At 32.8% G+C, this 15,231-nt stretch overlaps 1 protein-coding gene across 8 annotated transcripts in view; it reads left to right on the forward strand.

Moving 5' to 3' along the window:
- The window catches only part of ZFHX4 (zinc finger homeobox 4), a 200,027-nt gene that overhangs the window by 29,079 nt on the left and 155,717 nt on the right, over nt 1–15,231 (forward strand). The gene's annotated exons all lie outside the window — the stretch shown is intronic.

The following is a 15,231-nucleotide window of genomic DNA, read 5'->3' on the forward strand; positions in this document are numbered from 1 at the left end:
GACATCATGTACCTAATTAGTCAGCCAATTAGTCAGCTACAAAAGCTTTCACATATTTGAAATGACAGTTGTTTGCTATTGTATATAAAAAAATACTATAGCTTCATGCTACGGATTAATCATAAATCATTTCAACCAAAGCCTGTGACTTCAGTATCTATTGAAAATGTACACCAGCAAACTATATTTTTATTATAAGATTTACAAGTACGGTGTAATGTCTTTTTGACTATTTCTTTTTATAAGCCTCCCCCCCCCCCAAAAAAAAAGAACCATTAAAATGTGTGATGTAGAAAGTGTCAGCATAAAGGTAAATTCATTGTTTTGAAGTCTGGAAGAAAATGCTTTGACTCTGTCAGGGTGATGAACCCAAGATACCATTATGTTTCCAAATTGTAATTGTTGGATAATGTTTTTAGTAATGTTTTACTGGTTCACTTTATGGGGTTGTGCACATTCATTTCTGCATTCCAAATTTATCATTTGCCTAAGGTGTTTTTTATTTCTTTATCTGAATGTTTTCTTCAAAACATTTATCCAGTTTAGGATACTAAAAGATTGACCATGTACAGAATCACTATTTTGAGATAGGCAGCCATATAGCTAATCTAAATAAGATGTAAGGCAAATTTTATGTCTAATTTATAATGTAGTACTAAATAATGCAAATATTGATATTTATCGACTAAATCAGCTGGTGAAAAATAACGTATGTTTTATCTCAAATCCTATTGTAAATTGCACACAAAGTAAAAATAAAATAGGTGAATAGTTCTGTAAGCAACTTTCTCCCCACAAAGGCTAGTAAAAAAACCCTTAACTGTGCATAAATTATGTTAAACAGGTAGCTGAAACCAGGTTTTTAAAGTACAAAGTAATAAATATATTTTTATTTGAATTTTATAAGGAAAAGCTGTCATTCCCTCTTCTTTTTCTTTCTCTTTCCTCCCTCTGTGCAAAAAATTCTTCTGAAAATATGTGGCCTTCAGCCTTTTGCTTAGTATCCGCATTCAGCCTTTTTATGTTGACCTGCTACAATTACAAATGATGAAATTTATTTCCTTGGAGGCAGACTGTTAAACATATTGGTAACTGCTACTGCCTTCAACTTCAGGTACAATAGAACTTTAGCTTTCCACTGGCCTTCAAACTGTGCAAGGGGGATGATTTCATAGAAAAGTTTCTAGATATCTAGAATCAGAAGACAAATTTACAGATATGACACCTGATGCCATTAAATTTTGCAGTATGTGTTTAGAAATCTTTCGGAGTAATTACATGTTTTAAAAGCAAGTAGTTCTTTTCAAGAAAGAAGGCACCTCCATATTTATAAATGCTACTTTTAATTTTCTTCCATACCCATAATATTAAACATAACATCATTTTATCCATAATAAACCTACAAAAAGTCTTGCAAGACAGTCGAGTAGTTGTCACTCCTTTAAATGTAAACCATAAAATCATATAAGAAATTAAAAGTGTCATATTTTTGTACTTTTTGAAATTTGTAATTTAACTAGTTTATTTATAGAATAGAATAGAATAGAATAGAATAACAGAGTTGGAATGGACCTTGGAGGTCTTCTCTGCTTAGGCAGGAAACCCTATATTTAAGTAGGGAATACAAAGACAATCCTTAGAAAGTAATCTTTTAAATTACAATGGCATCAGAATATTTGTCCTAAAGCTATATATTGAGCTATCATATCATTAGGTTCTTAAGTTTCATATCTTGCTTTATTTAAAAAAAAATCTTCCTCCTTCTCTAATTCAAAGCTCTGTATATAGAATATATACAGAGCTAGTACAATTTAAAGTAACTTATAATTGTGTCCACTTTTGAATTACCATAGATTAGTTGACCTAGCATTTTCTATTTTGTGTCATTTGCTGTTTGAGTTAACTGTTGAGATCTAAATCTTTCATACATGGGTACTGTATTTTGTTTATGTATGGATTTAATACTCATACAGAGTGTTTATTCAAAAAATACAGGAAGTTTTTAATTCAAAACCCTAATAATTTTACAGTATTGCCTATCAAAGCAATGAGATGATATGAATAACATGTTTTTTTTTTGTGGCAGAGAAATGTTCTGCTTTCGGTGTAATTCCTGGAGTAAAACTCTGAAAGGGGATTTTACAATTTTTAAACATGAAAATGAAAGAAAATTCATTAAAGACACAAGAGTAATACTGGTGTAGGGAGGGAGGATTAATTTTGTTGGTTGAAAGGTCTTGTCTTCTTCCTCTTAAATAAACAAACACAAGCAAGCAAACAAACAAACAAATACTGAATACATAAAATCATACTGCCATAGATTAATAGTTACATTTCCCTAAGATTTAATCAGTTAATTTAGAGCTTCCAAATTGTAAAGCCTGAGCTGCCCGTCTCTGGGCAAAAGAAAGTGGCAGCCCACCAGCTCACTTTCTTTTGCCCGCCTCTATGTCCGCGGCAGCCGTGGACACAGAGGCCGGCAAAAGAAAGCGAACTCGCAGGCTGCTGCTTTCTTTCGCCCGCCTGTCAGAGCTCAGGTGGGCGAAAGAAAGAAAGCGCTTTAGACAGTGGGGTGTCGGGGGAGAGGACTGCCTCACCAGCCATAAACCTCACCGCACGTCACTGGCTATTAAATGGGTATTATTAAAGGGCTTCTACCTACCTGGTCCAGAAGATCTGACAGGATAGATACACTCTGGTGATTGCCTTTCTTACACCAGTGGGTCAAAGTTCTCTTTCACAACATGTTCTGTCACAACACCTCTCCCCAAGATTTTGATCAACCCTCTTGATATTTCAGAAGGCTGTTTTTACCCAAGCCTTATAGGAGACCCAATGTATTTGTTCATTTTATAAAAGTGGAACAAATTATGACATGCTTATTTGTTTGGTTTTTGTACCATATTTCACTATTTTAATGGGTTATAGATATTATATTGGTTTTGTATATATTATTTGCCATCTAGAGCTATGTACCTTAGATGCATGGCTGTATACATTTCTAAATGTATAAATTGCTTTGAGGAAACAACCATCAAACTGCTTGAATATGGATAAGGCATGATGTAAAAATGGAAGCTAATCAAGTATTAAAACATTTCTCTCTGCTGAATAAAAAGGTAATTTGTACAGTTAGTTGCCTGATATGACAAACTAATGTTTAATCTCATTTGTAAAAATATAGATTAAGGACAGTTACTTTGAAGTAGGTGCCATCAAAGTCAATGAGACTTATATAATACATAGATAACAGTACAATAGTAGATATTGTAGAGCCGAGGTAGCGCAGTGGTTAGGGTGCAGTACTGCAGGCTACTTTAGCTGACTGTGATCTGCAGTTCAGCGGTTCAAATCTCACCTGCTGAAGGTCAACTCAGCCTTCCATCCTTCCGAGGTGAGTGAAATGAGGACCCGGTCTGTGGGGGCAAGTTGCTGACTCAATTTGCTAAAAAATTTGTAAACCACTTAGAGAGGGCTGAAAGCCCTATGAAGCGGTATATAAGTCTAATAAATAAATAAATAAATAAATAAATATTCTGCAGTGACAAGAATAAATAATAAAATTCAATTTGCCATTTTAATTGTTTTTTTTAATATAATATAATTGATTCATAATAACATTAATATTAGCATTAGTTTTACCCTTAACTTTTATTTTTTTCAAAAACTAGAAAAGTTGAATGGCCTAATTGTAATTCAAGGTGAAAGGTTAGTTCTAAGGAATCATCTGCCTAAGAGCTTAGCTTTTAACCAATGAATTTAATGAAAATCTGTTTTGCAGATGTTGTTTAATGTCTTTGGCAGGATTTGCCCTGCTTAAAGCTGAGACACAAACTAGTAAACTTTATTTTCATTTGACCAGAGCAACACCTTTTCTTTCATGTTTTATGTAAAAAACATGTGGGCCATGGTATCCTGGAAGAAAACTCAAAGCAAAACGTGTTGATGATCTTTCCATAAGTATTTAGAAACACACTATTTTTATGTCTATGGCTACTGGTAGCTGAGGAAACAAAGCTGTATTCATTGCTACTAAGCATGTTTTGCTTTGATCCTTTAGAGAGAATTTCAGCTAGAATTGTCCTTGAAAAATACTTGCTTGTCATTTGTCTAAGGCAGAATTATAGCATTCCAAAATGATAATCAAGATCAAGCTAAATAAGTATTGGTTATTTATGAGAAAGTGTGCACTTGTATATGTATAGCAAAGCTGTGGTTTGTAAGCCATATGCCTTCCCAGCAGCTCCAATACAAGCAACTACTTGCTTGCCAAGAAAGTGAAGGGAATTTATTAAAGGTCTTGTCTGTAATGCAGACCGCTGAACTTCTACGTGGCATATGGTATCATCCACCTGCACAGAAGCAGTAAGAAAGCTTATAACAGGCACACATATAATCTCTCAATCATATCATTTTTAATTCATTAACATGCTGATCAATTATGACCAGCATTATTCTTGCATGTTTTGATTACTTGGGGAATTAATAAAATGTAAATTTTGTGAGTTTAATGGGAAGCTATGAATTAAGAGTTCTAATTTTTAATGGAGGCAATTTAAACGATAATACCATTGTATCGGCATAGAACTTAATGGTAATTTGTGCATATAGAAATGCATATTTTGAGATATGTGAAATGACTCTTCGACCATATCAGGAATGTTTGGTCCTTTAAAAAAATATAACTTATCATTTATTTATTATTTGTTAAAAGTATGTATAAATCACTAGCATAAGCTCCCCAGTTGGTAAGATTTCTCTGAGTTAATTTAGCATCACCATAGTAATAGAGAGTCAAATATATCACAGTATCAATCTTAGCCTAGGGAGAACTTATTTATCACAGAAGTCAGTTTTTGCTATATATACTTCCAAAACTATTAAATCTTTCTCCGCCTTTTAATCCCCCCAAGTCCAAAGGGAGGGCAACATTTGCCTTCAAACTTTCTGGCCATGATATTCAGAATATTCAACTTAGTCTTCACTAGCTTTTACTAGGTTATCTCTTCCCCACCAATTATGCTTTATCCTCTGCAGTTTTATAAATCCCTGAAATATGGTTCTCCTCCAAATTATCTGTAATGATCATCAGAAAGGGCCTTATTGATAAACCAAGCTTGCATTTAATGACAACTTCTCTAACCATTTGCATATAGGTATTTTCAAAATAATAATAAAAATTGGAGGGATGAAAACAAAAGTATAAAAAATAAATTAAAAACATTGACTTGAAATATCCCTAAATGGTAAAGAAATATGTCATGCTTCCAATTCAATATATGTAATTCTGAAGAAAGTATGCTATATTGTCCATCTTCTGGCCTTGGTGACATATAAATTGTTAAACTCTTTGAGTGGACTTTGGATATAAGAAGCAAAATATTGGTTCAGACATCAGCTGGAAACAATGCCATAAATTCATATTATCTGAGGGAATTCATTTAAATTTAATTATGCAAGCAATTAGAATTGCGTAATATGCTAATGATATACATGGACACAAATGAGATAATAATGAAGCATTCAATGACATGTTGTAAAGTAATACAAATAGCATATCTATGGATGCTATTGATACTCCTGAATCCCTTACAGGTGTCATTGTAAAAGCATTTCTGAAGATGATCCTAGAGAGCCATATAGAAAAAAAATGAATAGCATTAAGATCTTCAGGGCTTGATTAGTCAAAACCTGGACCTTGAATTGGGCTGAAAAACAAACTGGAAGTCAGGATATAAAATACAAAGCTGATAGTATAAAGTCCATTGCCAGACATTATTCTAGCTACCAGGTTTTGCAGTTGTAGTAATTTGAATAATTTCCAGTTTAGGGCAAATATAGTTATTAAAATAGATCTAACTACATGATGGCAAGCTGCACTGTTTTGTAACCTTTTTTTAAAAAAAGCTTTAATTTAGTACCTTTTCTCCATCTGTTTTAATATCTTTGACTCATTCCTCTTGTTAAATGCAATATAATTGCATAATCCTCTCCTTAAGTGACATTCCCTTGGGTGATGCTGACCCTGTAATGTGTTTATTTTAAACAAAAGTTTACCGTAATCCTTCGTTTTGTCAACAAATTATTGCTACCAGCCTTAAAAGATCCCAATGTAAGTAGATTATAAAAAATGTTTAACATTACATACGGAAAAGCTGGAAGAACAAATGGAGCATTGACTGTATTTTAGGGGATAGATTTATAGTCAGTCTTTGGGTCACTTAGGGCTAAGAATTTTCATGGTCAACTGGTTGGCCTGTGAGCTAGCATCTTCAGCAGGAAATATAAATACCATTTGGCACCTGCCATTCAATTCAACAACTAATATTCCTTTGCCTTTGAAAGGAAGGAAGAATTTTAGCTCTTCAAGTCTGATTCAAAGCAAAAAGCTTAATTTCACAAATTTTGCATTCTGTCTTTAGTGAAGCAGAATAGTCTATCTGGCTTCCCTACTAAGGGAAGAGGTGGCACAGTGGTTAGGGTGCAGTACTGCAGGCCACTTCAGCTGACTGTTATCTGCAGTTCAGCGGTTCTAATCTCACCAACTCAAGGTTGACTCAGCCTTCCATCCTTCCGAGGTGGGTGAAATGAGGACCCAGACTGTGGGGGCGATATGCTGACTCTGTAAACTGCTTAGAGAGGGCTGAAAGCCCTATGAAGCGGTATATAAGTCTAACTGCTATTGCTATTGCTATTTGTATTTTGAATTAGCCAAAGATATTGTATTAATTTATTGTTCCTTACTTATGAGTGCTACTACTAAGTCCTTCAGTGACAACTTGCATTTTCTCATTATTCATATTATGCATAAAAGCATCAGGGTTTAAAAAAATGGATTTGGAAAAGCATGTAAGAAATAATAAGGAAAAGCCATTCAAAGTATACCCAATTATTGTTTTGCTTTATTTTATTTATTTATCTATTCAATTTTTATACCCTCCCAACTCAACCAAGTGACTTTGGATGTAAGGAACAAAATGTTGGTTCAGACATTAGCTGAAAATCAGAGCCAAAATTCATTTAATTTGAGGGAATCCAGATAATTCATTTAAATTTAATTATGCAAGCAATTAAAATTAAAATTTATAATAAAATTTGATCAATATAGATTTAACAGAGCCTCATTGTTTCCATTTCAATAGAGTTGTACTACATTTAAATTTTAAAATCAAATATAGATATGTTCAATTCCAGTTATTGAACTGTTGTTCTTATTTGCGTACAAATCAGCGTGCAAAAGGAAATTGGAAAGTTTGAGTACATTTAAGCATCAAAACATGTTTTTAAACATTTTGTACTTACTTGTTTAAATTAAACTTATTCGTTGCTTATTGTTTATATGCAGTTTCTGAAATATATTATTTCACTTATAAAAGAGGTTTAAGACATGATAATTTTAGTCTGAATGTAATTATATTTATTATTTTCAATTATTCTATTTTTATATGATTTATAGGACTAAGAAATATTTTAGTAGTCTGCTATTATATTGAAGTAGGTAGGTTTATCATTATATGTTCGCAATAATGTGACATCACAGATTCAAGTTCTTTAGCTGGTATTGGTCTTCATATACATTGAGGTCTTCCCAAGAACCACCAAGGCCAGTTCGTGCCATAATCTTTCAGTTTCAGTTTTCAGATCTTGATACTTTGTTGTCTTTTCCAATTCTTTATCTTCTGGTATTGCCACATCAATTATCTACACTGACTTCTTTTCAACCACATTTGTCTAGAGTGTTATGAATCAAGATTTTATCCATTTGTATTGTGAAATACCACAATGTTTGCTCATTTTAACTACTTTTTCAACTGTATGATCTCAACATTTTTTTCACTACTAGTACATGATAATTTTTACAGATGTTTCAGTGAATCATTTTGGCAATTGTGTTATTTATAATTAGTTTGTACAACCATTTTCCCAAGCCTAATGCAGTATATGATCTATTGTTCCTTCTGTTTTTTTGCACAATTTGCACATTGCATGATTTGATGATCTTTCAATTTCGGTTCTCATTGCATTGATTCAAATAGCTTCCTCTTGCACAGCCAAAATCAAGCCTTCAGTTTCTTTTTCTAACATTCCAGTTATGTTATTTCGAGGTTTTTATCTTTATACACTTTCCCCTCAACCTTTTATACAACTTAACCATGTAATGCTTTTCTTTGCCAGCATTCTCTTTGTGATTTTATTACATCATTTCAATATTCACACCTCTCCTGCACATTCAGTAAATTCCAATTTTTAATATGCATCAATGCTTGTTCTTGGCTTTTTTTTACACAATCTACCAATGTATGTTTTTATTCTTTGACAATTTATTTGACCTGAAGTAAAACTCCGCCTACATTTCTGCAAAAGGTATCATCAATTAGAATCACTACAGGATGTTATGCATAGTGAATAGTTATTAGTTTTCTTGTTTTCTAATCCGAACCCAATTGAGGTTGTGACCACTTAATAAATCCTACAGTGTAAATAGTATTACAAATATGGCCTAGGTAACAGTGGCATGGAAGGGAGCTTCTACTGTTCAGTTTGGTCTTTAATACAGAATGCATCAAAAGAGTAAGAAAATTGCTAATATTAATTTATTCATGCTTGATGTTATCCAACTGTAAAATGTCCAGGTATTTGTCATCTTAGTGGCTCCTGTTGGTTTGACCATTTGGCATTTCAATTCCATTAGTGTTAAAAAAATAAGGCAAAAAATAAATTGTTGTATATGGATTAAAATTTCTATTGTATATGTCAATGGTTGGATTTCAACTTTTTTTTAAAAAAAACCCTCCAATTTTATTCAAAAAAATTAACATACATTTCCACAAATTAAAGACAAAACACAAAACAAACAAACATTGAAAAAGGTGCATATGCACACATTATCCTGCCTAGTTGAATGCTGATTAAGATATTATTACAATATTAGTTTCCCATCTTTTGTGAAACAGGCCCAGAAAAAATTAAACTATTAAATCTATTTGTAAATCATTGATTTGTCATTCATATATACAATATTAATGGCAAAATAGTTAACAGGAGGTGCAATAATAATTAAAAATGCAAAATTAAAACTTCAGAACCATCTGTTAACAAATTGTTATTGTAATCAACTGATAGAAAATTTATCACAGCATCTTATCTATTCCAAATGTTCCCAAGAGATAACAGTAATTTGTCCTGGATCAAATATCTACATTCCTTAATACAATATATTATTTATATATAATTATTGACTACATATAATAAATTCAGTCTCTATTGTTGGTCTATCTTCCCAACAAAATCTAGATGAAAGTCGTTCCTTTTTTGAATGTGAAAAATCCATTCCCAATGTCTTTCAGTCCTCTTAAGAAAAAACAATTTGTCACGTTTCCATTCAGACAGACTTCTACTATTGTAAAAGAATGCAGGCTTGAACTTCAGAGAGAGATATGCAAATGCTTCAGTTGGTTCTACATCTGTATAGTCCATATCTCTTTTCAGGATTTCCAACAAATATGCAGCTTTTCAATCACATCCCTTTTATGAATCTAACTTACCTAGAACTACATGCAGTCAGGGCCGAGTTCTGGCAGACATTACTGCCGGTTCGCTTGTGGGGGTGCTTTGCATTGGCACACATATGTGATGTATGCTGTGTGCACACACATGCACTTGATACACACTGTGCGCGCACACAATAAAAATTGTTCTGCACATGTGCAGAAGCAAAAAAACAAGAGAAGAGGTTTGGGGGTGTGGCAGGACTGGGTCACTGCCGGTTCCAGTGACCCAGGCCGCCAAAACAACTGCCGGTCCAGCTAAACCAGTTCGAACTGGTAGGAACCCACCACTGCATGCTCCTGAATATTTTACACAGCCATCATCATTTCCTCAAACTTTTAAAATAATTTTTCAACTAAAAATGTATGTTACCTTTCTGGACATCAGATACCCATGCTTGTAATCTGATGCATTATTGCTCTATGAAATTTAGACAAGAAGCAAAGAACACTGAAGCAGAAAAAAATAGAAAATGTATTTTCTGGATATTTTGATCCAAGATTAAAAGAAAAATGTTAAAATAGTAATCTCCATATTTTTTTTTGCAAATTCAAAAATTCAAAAACCCTGTGTTGAGAGTGCAGTATTAATATAAATCAAATGAAGGCACTTTTACCATCAAGGACAAGCCATATTTCCTTACAGGAAAAATGAAAGTTATTCAAAAGAACAGCATAAATCAAAGAGAAAAAGAAGAAGAAAAACAGCTAGAGTCTAGCAGGGGGTTAAAATAAATCAGCATTCAGCCAGCTGGTCAACTGTTAAAAATAAAAAGCAGATTAAAGGTAGAAATTCAAAAAATGAAGTTAAAACCCAGGTATGCTTTAAAAAATGAACAGTTAAAAGGAAAATGGAGGTGCATGGCTTTCTGACCACTCCCAAAGGGAACTGGAATCTTCAAGACTCTGCTTTCCAGATGGGTCCATGGCAGTAGAAAAGCCATTTTGGATAATTCTAAAGTGCTCCCATTGAAATCCAGGGAGTAGCACTGCCAGAGAACCAGCTTTGGCAGCAAAATCAGCAAATCGTCACAAGAGAGAAAAAGCCTATTACTGTTCGGTAACCATCTTGGGAAGCGGTCAATTGGATTTCAATTTCTGGTTTTCCATAAAACTTTGGATGATACACAGGTAACAATGTGATATTTTAGTATCATTTTTACCATTTGATAGCCAATATTTCTTTTATTAAATATCACTGAAATTAATTTTGTTTATTACTTTTAAATAGTACAAATAATAAGGGTGATAAAAATTCCTCTCCAATGTTGATCAGCCAATATTTTTCTTTCCCAATCATTCATTTTGTATTTCAGTTATTTTTTCTAAATAACATTTTAATGTTTTTACTGACACTGGTTGTTTCCAAACATTTGTTACTCCAACTATATAATAATAAATCAAACATCTTTTTATAATCAATCTAGATGAGATGTAAACTGGTTTGGGGGAGGGGGGGGTTGCAGTTCTCCAGAACCATTTTATCAATAAGAAATTTATCTTTTATATCTTTGTTTTTTCTTTCATTTCTTTTTGTTCTACTGAATGTTATTTTATTTTAAATAATCTTGGATGTTGTCTGTTGTTATGCTTCTGAGTAATTTAACACATTGTAGGCAAGCATGTTATTGGCCTATAGGTTCCGACATGGCCCTTTCGCTGGGGCTTTTTGAATCCGGTTTTGTCAGTGACAAATCAGTCATTGATATCTCCTTTATGTAATATTTTGTTAAGCTGTTGAGGTATAATTGTAAGCTACTTAGATATTTGATCCCAAAGCTGTGCATTTGATAATTCCCTGGATCTGTCTATTTTTTTATTCTTTTCAAATTTAAATATTTCTGCTGTTACTATTAAGTTTTCCATTTGATTTTACTAAATCCTTCTTTAAATTCAACTTTTATCCATCCAGCATTTTTATCAAGATGCTTTTAAATTTCCCATTTATCTTTCTAAACTAGATTATTCCTTATGGCTTGGTTTTCTATTTTCAGAATTTCTATAGCTATTCATATTCTGGTAGAATTGCCTTTGGTCTGATTTAAATAGCTGATTTTGCTTAAATTTGATGATTCATGCCTCATAGTGTTCAGTTCAGTTTCATCGTTATTTGCAGTTTTATTTTTTCCCCAAAAATGCTTCTTCAATTTTTCTGGCAATTAAAAAAAAAAAAAGATTTATTTTGATTTTTACATTTATCAATTTTCGTTCTTTCAATTTATTTTAATTACCACATTTTTCAGAGTATAAGATACATTGGAGTATAAGACACATCAAGATTTTGAAGAGGCAAATTTAAAAAAAAAGTTTTTGCACTTTGCAACCTCCCAAAAAACGGATTATTTTTTGTCAAAAAAAGGGTATGCATAGCCTTTAGGAGGCTTGTAGAGTACTCCTGGGTGCCGAGGGGGCAAAAAACGGCCTGTTTTCCACTCATCCTTTCCCTTTCCCTTGCCTTTCCCGCAACCCCCAGGAAAACACTATAAGCCTCCTAAAGGCTATGCATGGCCATTTTGGTGAAGGGGGCAGGGTTTCAGGAGGCCAAAAATGCTGTATTCAATGTATAATTTTCAGCCTCTTTTTTGAGGGAAAAAGGTGTGTCTTTTACAGTACTTGTATCTGATCTTAAGTTCTTTATTTCATAATAAAGTTCATGCTCTAGTCTGAACTTCCACTTTGGAATTGAATATTATTTTGCTTTTGATTTTCTAATTTCAATACCCAATTCTTCTATAACCACCACTGCACGACAAACTGATTGGTCTGTTCAGTAGATTTTTTTTAACCTTGCAAGCCCCTTATTTAGCATTATAGGTACTGGCTATTTCTTGGCCACTGCTTCCAATGATAGCAATCTTGGCCTTTTTATTGGTAATTCTGCACATGGCATCATTTTCTCTTTTAATTTTTATTGTGTGGGGGGGTTTAAGTCAGCGATTGTTTCATTGCTGGCTGCACTGGTTATGTTGTTATCAGTTCTTCTAAGTTATCATTTCTGTAATTCATATCAGCTGTTTTCTTTATAATTGCGGTTATCTGAATTTTCTCTACTATTCTAGTGTTGCTTTGGGGTCTTCCATTTTCCTTATTTTGCTGAACATTTTCCAGTTCTGCATCCTTGAATATTTTATTTCTGGTAATCAATCGCCTTCGATTGTATCTGTTCACAAGCCATAGCTGCAAGTTCTTTAGCTGGTGTTGGCCTTCATTTGCATCAAGTTCTTCATATGCTAGGATGTTATAATATATTGTTGTATTATGTGTGCAGATCCAAGCAGTATGACCTTTTGCAATTGACAAATGTAAGTTTTGTCAATGCAAATATTTTCTACATGCCAACAATTTTTTTTGGGGGGGGGGATATGGTATCCAGTGTGCCGATATCAACTGGGACCATCATCACTGGTTTATGTCATAAACTTTTAATTTTTATTTTCAGATCTTGGTACTTTGTGATCATCTCCAATTCTTTCCCTTCTATTTTGCTGTCTTCTGCTATTGCAACATCAATAAGCCAAACTTTCTTCTTTTTAATCACAATTATAACTGGCGTGTTATTTGTCTTCAAAAATCCCAAAATACTTTAAGATGTTTATTTTCTATTACTTTTTCATTTATATGTTCCCACCAAGTTTTCATTACTGGCACATGGCCATTTTTATAAATATTTCAATGAATCATTTTGGCAACATTGTTATGTCGTTTATAATCAGTTTGCGTGATCTTGCATGAATTCAGTTTATGATCTATTGTTTCTTCTGCTTCTTTGCAAAATGTGCACTTTGATAATTTTTCAGTTCTAGCCTTGATTGCATTATTATGATTTGTTGCTCATTGAGCCAGATGTTTAGATTGGAGTTGGCATTTTAATCCACTTATCAAGTCCTTCCCAAGAACCTGGAATAGGCAGATGTTGTTGTTTCATGGTATTAAAGGTATTGTTGCAGGATATAATTTGTTCAAAGTACAGCTGCCTTTAGCAATTGACTGGTGGTAACTTTATTAATGCCAATGGTGTTCAAATGGATCTCCAGAAGTTTTAGAATTGTACCCAAGGTGCCTGTTAATGTTCGTGCCATCTTTGTTTTGCCATAGTCATTCTACTCTATTATATTTTGTGATTTTCTATATTTCTTTCTGTTTTATTTTGCTGTCTCCAGGTACTGCAACTTCGAGACTTTTTTGTCTTTCTTATTGACAGTTCTTAAGTCTAAGGTATTATGTGTTAGGCTCTTGTCTGTTTGAATTTTAAAGTCCCAGAGCAGTTTAGCTTCTTCATTTTCTATTACTTTCTCTATTTTGTAGTCCCACCAGTTCTTGCTTGCAGGCAATTATTATTATTAGATTTTTATCCTGCCTTTTTATATGTAACTCAAGTCAGCAAACATACTTATTACTCCTGCTTCTTATTTTTCCCACAATTGTAAATGTTGTAAATAAAGTGAGAAAGTAATAATTTCAAAGAGTTATTTTCTTTTAAATTATAAAATATAGAAAAAGTAATATGTAAACAACCTAAGCATTATTTTGTAATATTATGTTGAGGCGGTTTTTTTTGAAAAGTATATTTTTCTAGCGAGGGGATATCATGCCTCAGCAATAGTCTTTTAATTGTTGTTTTCAATAGAAAGAAACAAAGACTGAGAGAAAAAGAAAGAGAAAGAAAGAAAGAAAGAGAAGAAGGAATATTATTTAAGTAAAATTATAACCAGTCTTTGTACAAATGTATTTTTAAATACTAAGTAAAAGTTCTTTATACATACAGTGCTTCTTTTAATTACAAACAAATATTGTGATATTACATTAAGAAGTGTCCTTATACTCAGAACTATGCCATATGTTGCACAATCTGTTCATTTATTATTTGTTCCTTATAATATATACCCCATTACCGCTGTGAAATTGAGGCATTATACATAGTGGCATTTTTATCCAATAACGGTGTGATGCAAATAGGGCTGTGAAAGAATAACTGGTCCATAGTTCCCCAGTGAGTTGTAATTTCACTTCTACAAGGTTTCTCATTTTTACAGAACATGTTTTATCTGAGAAACTTTATAGTATATGTTAATAAGTTGGAAATCTTTTATAATGTATGGGCAGCTACTGAGGAAATGCCACAGTTTGTATATCAAATTATCAGACTGGAAAGTGAGTAATGAGTGATAAAATATGCAAGAGTGCTATTCTGATTAGTTTACTGTAGAGAACAAGGTGTACATTCACTACTATATTCATAATTAAACTGTTGGGCTAACATATGTATAGGTATATTATTTCTGTGGGAATCCCTAACACTGCATATTAACAATTCTATCCCAGCCAGAACTATATGCTCAAATATGTAGAAAATAAGCTAAAACTGCATTGGTGCATAAAAATGTGTCTGTGTGTCTGTATGTGTGTATAGCATGATTTTATGTATTGGAAGGATAGTTCTTTAGTGAATAATGAAAAATTCATTATTAAAGTGACTTCTAGGTATCTGTTTTTGTATTTGCAGTTACTGATGATTTTCTAGCTTAATATAATCAACCCAACTTTTTTTCTTAATATATCTGAGCTGGGTTGTTTTTTTTAAACTTGTGTGTTGGACCACGCATATCACACAGTGAAATAGTGTTTGTTTGACCTTCTTTTTCCAAGAACGGTCACATTTACATGAAAGGTAAAGTTCTTAGTG

Source organism: Thamnophis elegans, chromosome 8 (assembly GCF_009769535.1).
Source record: "Thamnophis elegans isolate rThaEle1 chromosome 8, rThaEle1.pri, whole genome shotgun sequence".
In the NCBI taxonomy this organism is placed as follows: Eukaryota; Metazoa; Chordata; class Lepidosauria; order Squamata; family Colubridae; genus Thamnophis; species Thamnophis elegans.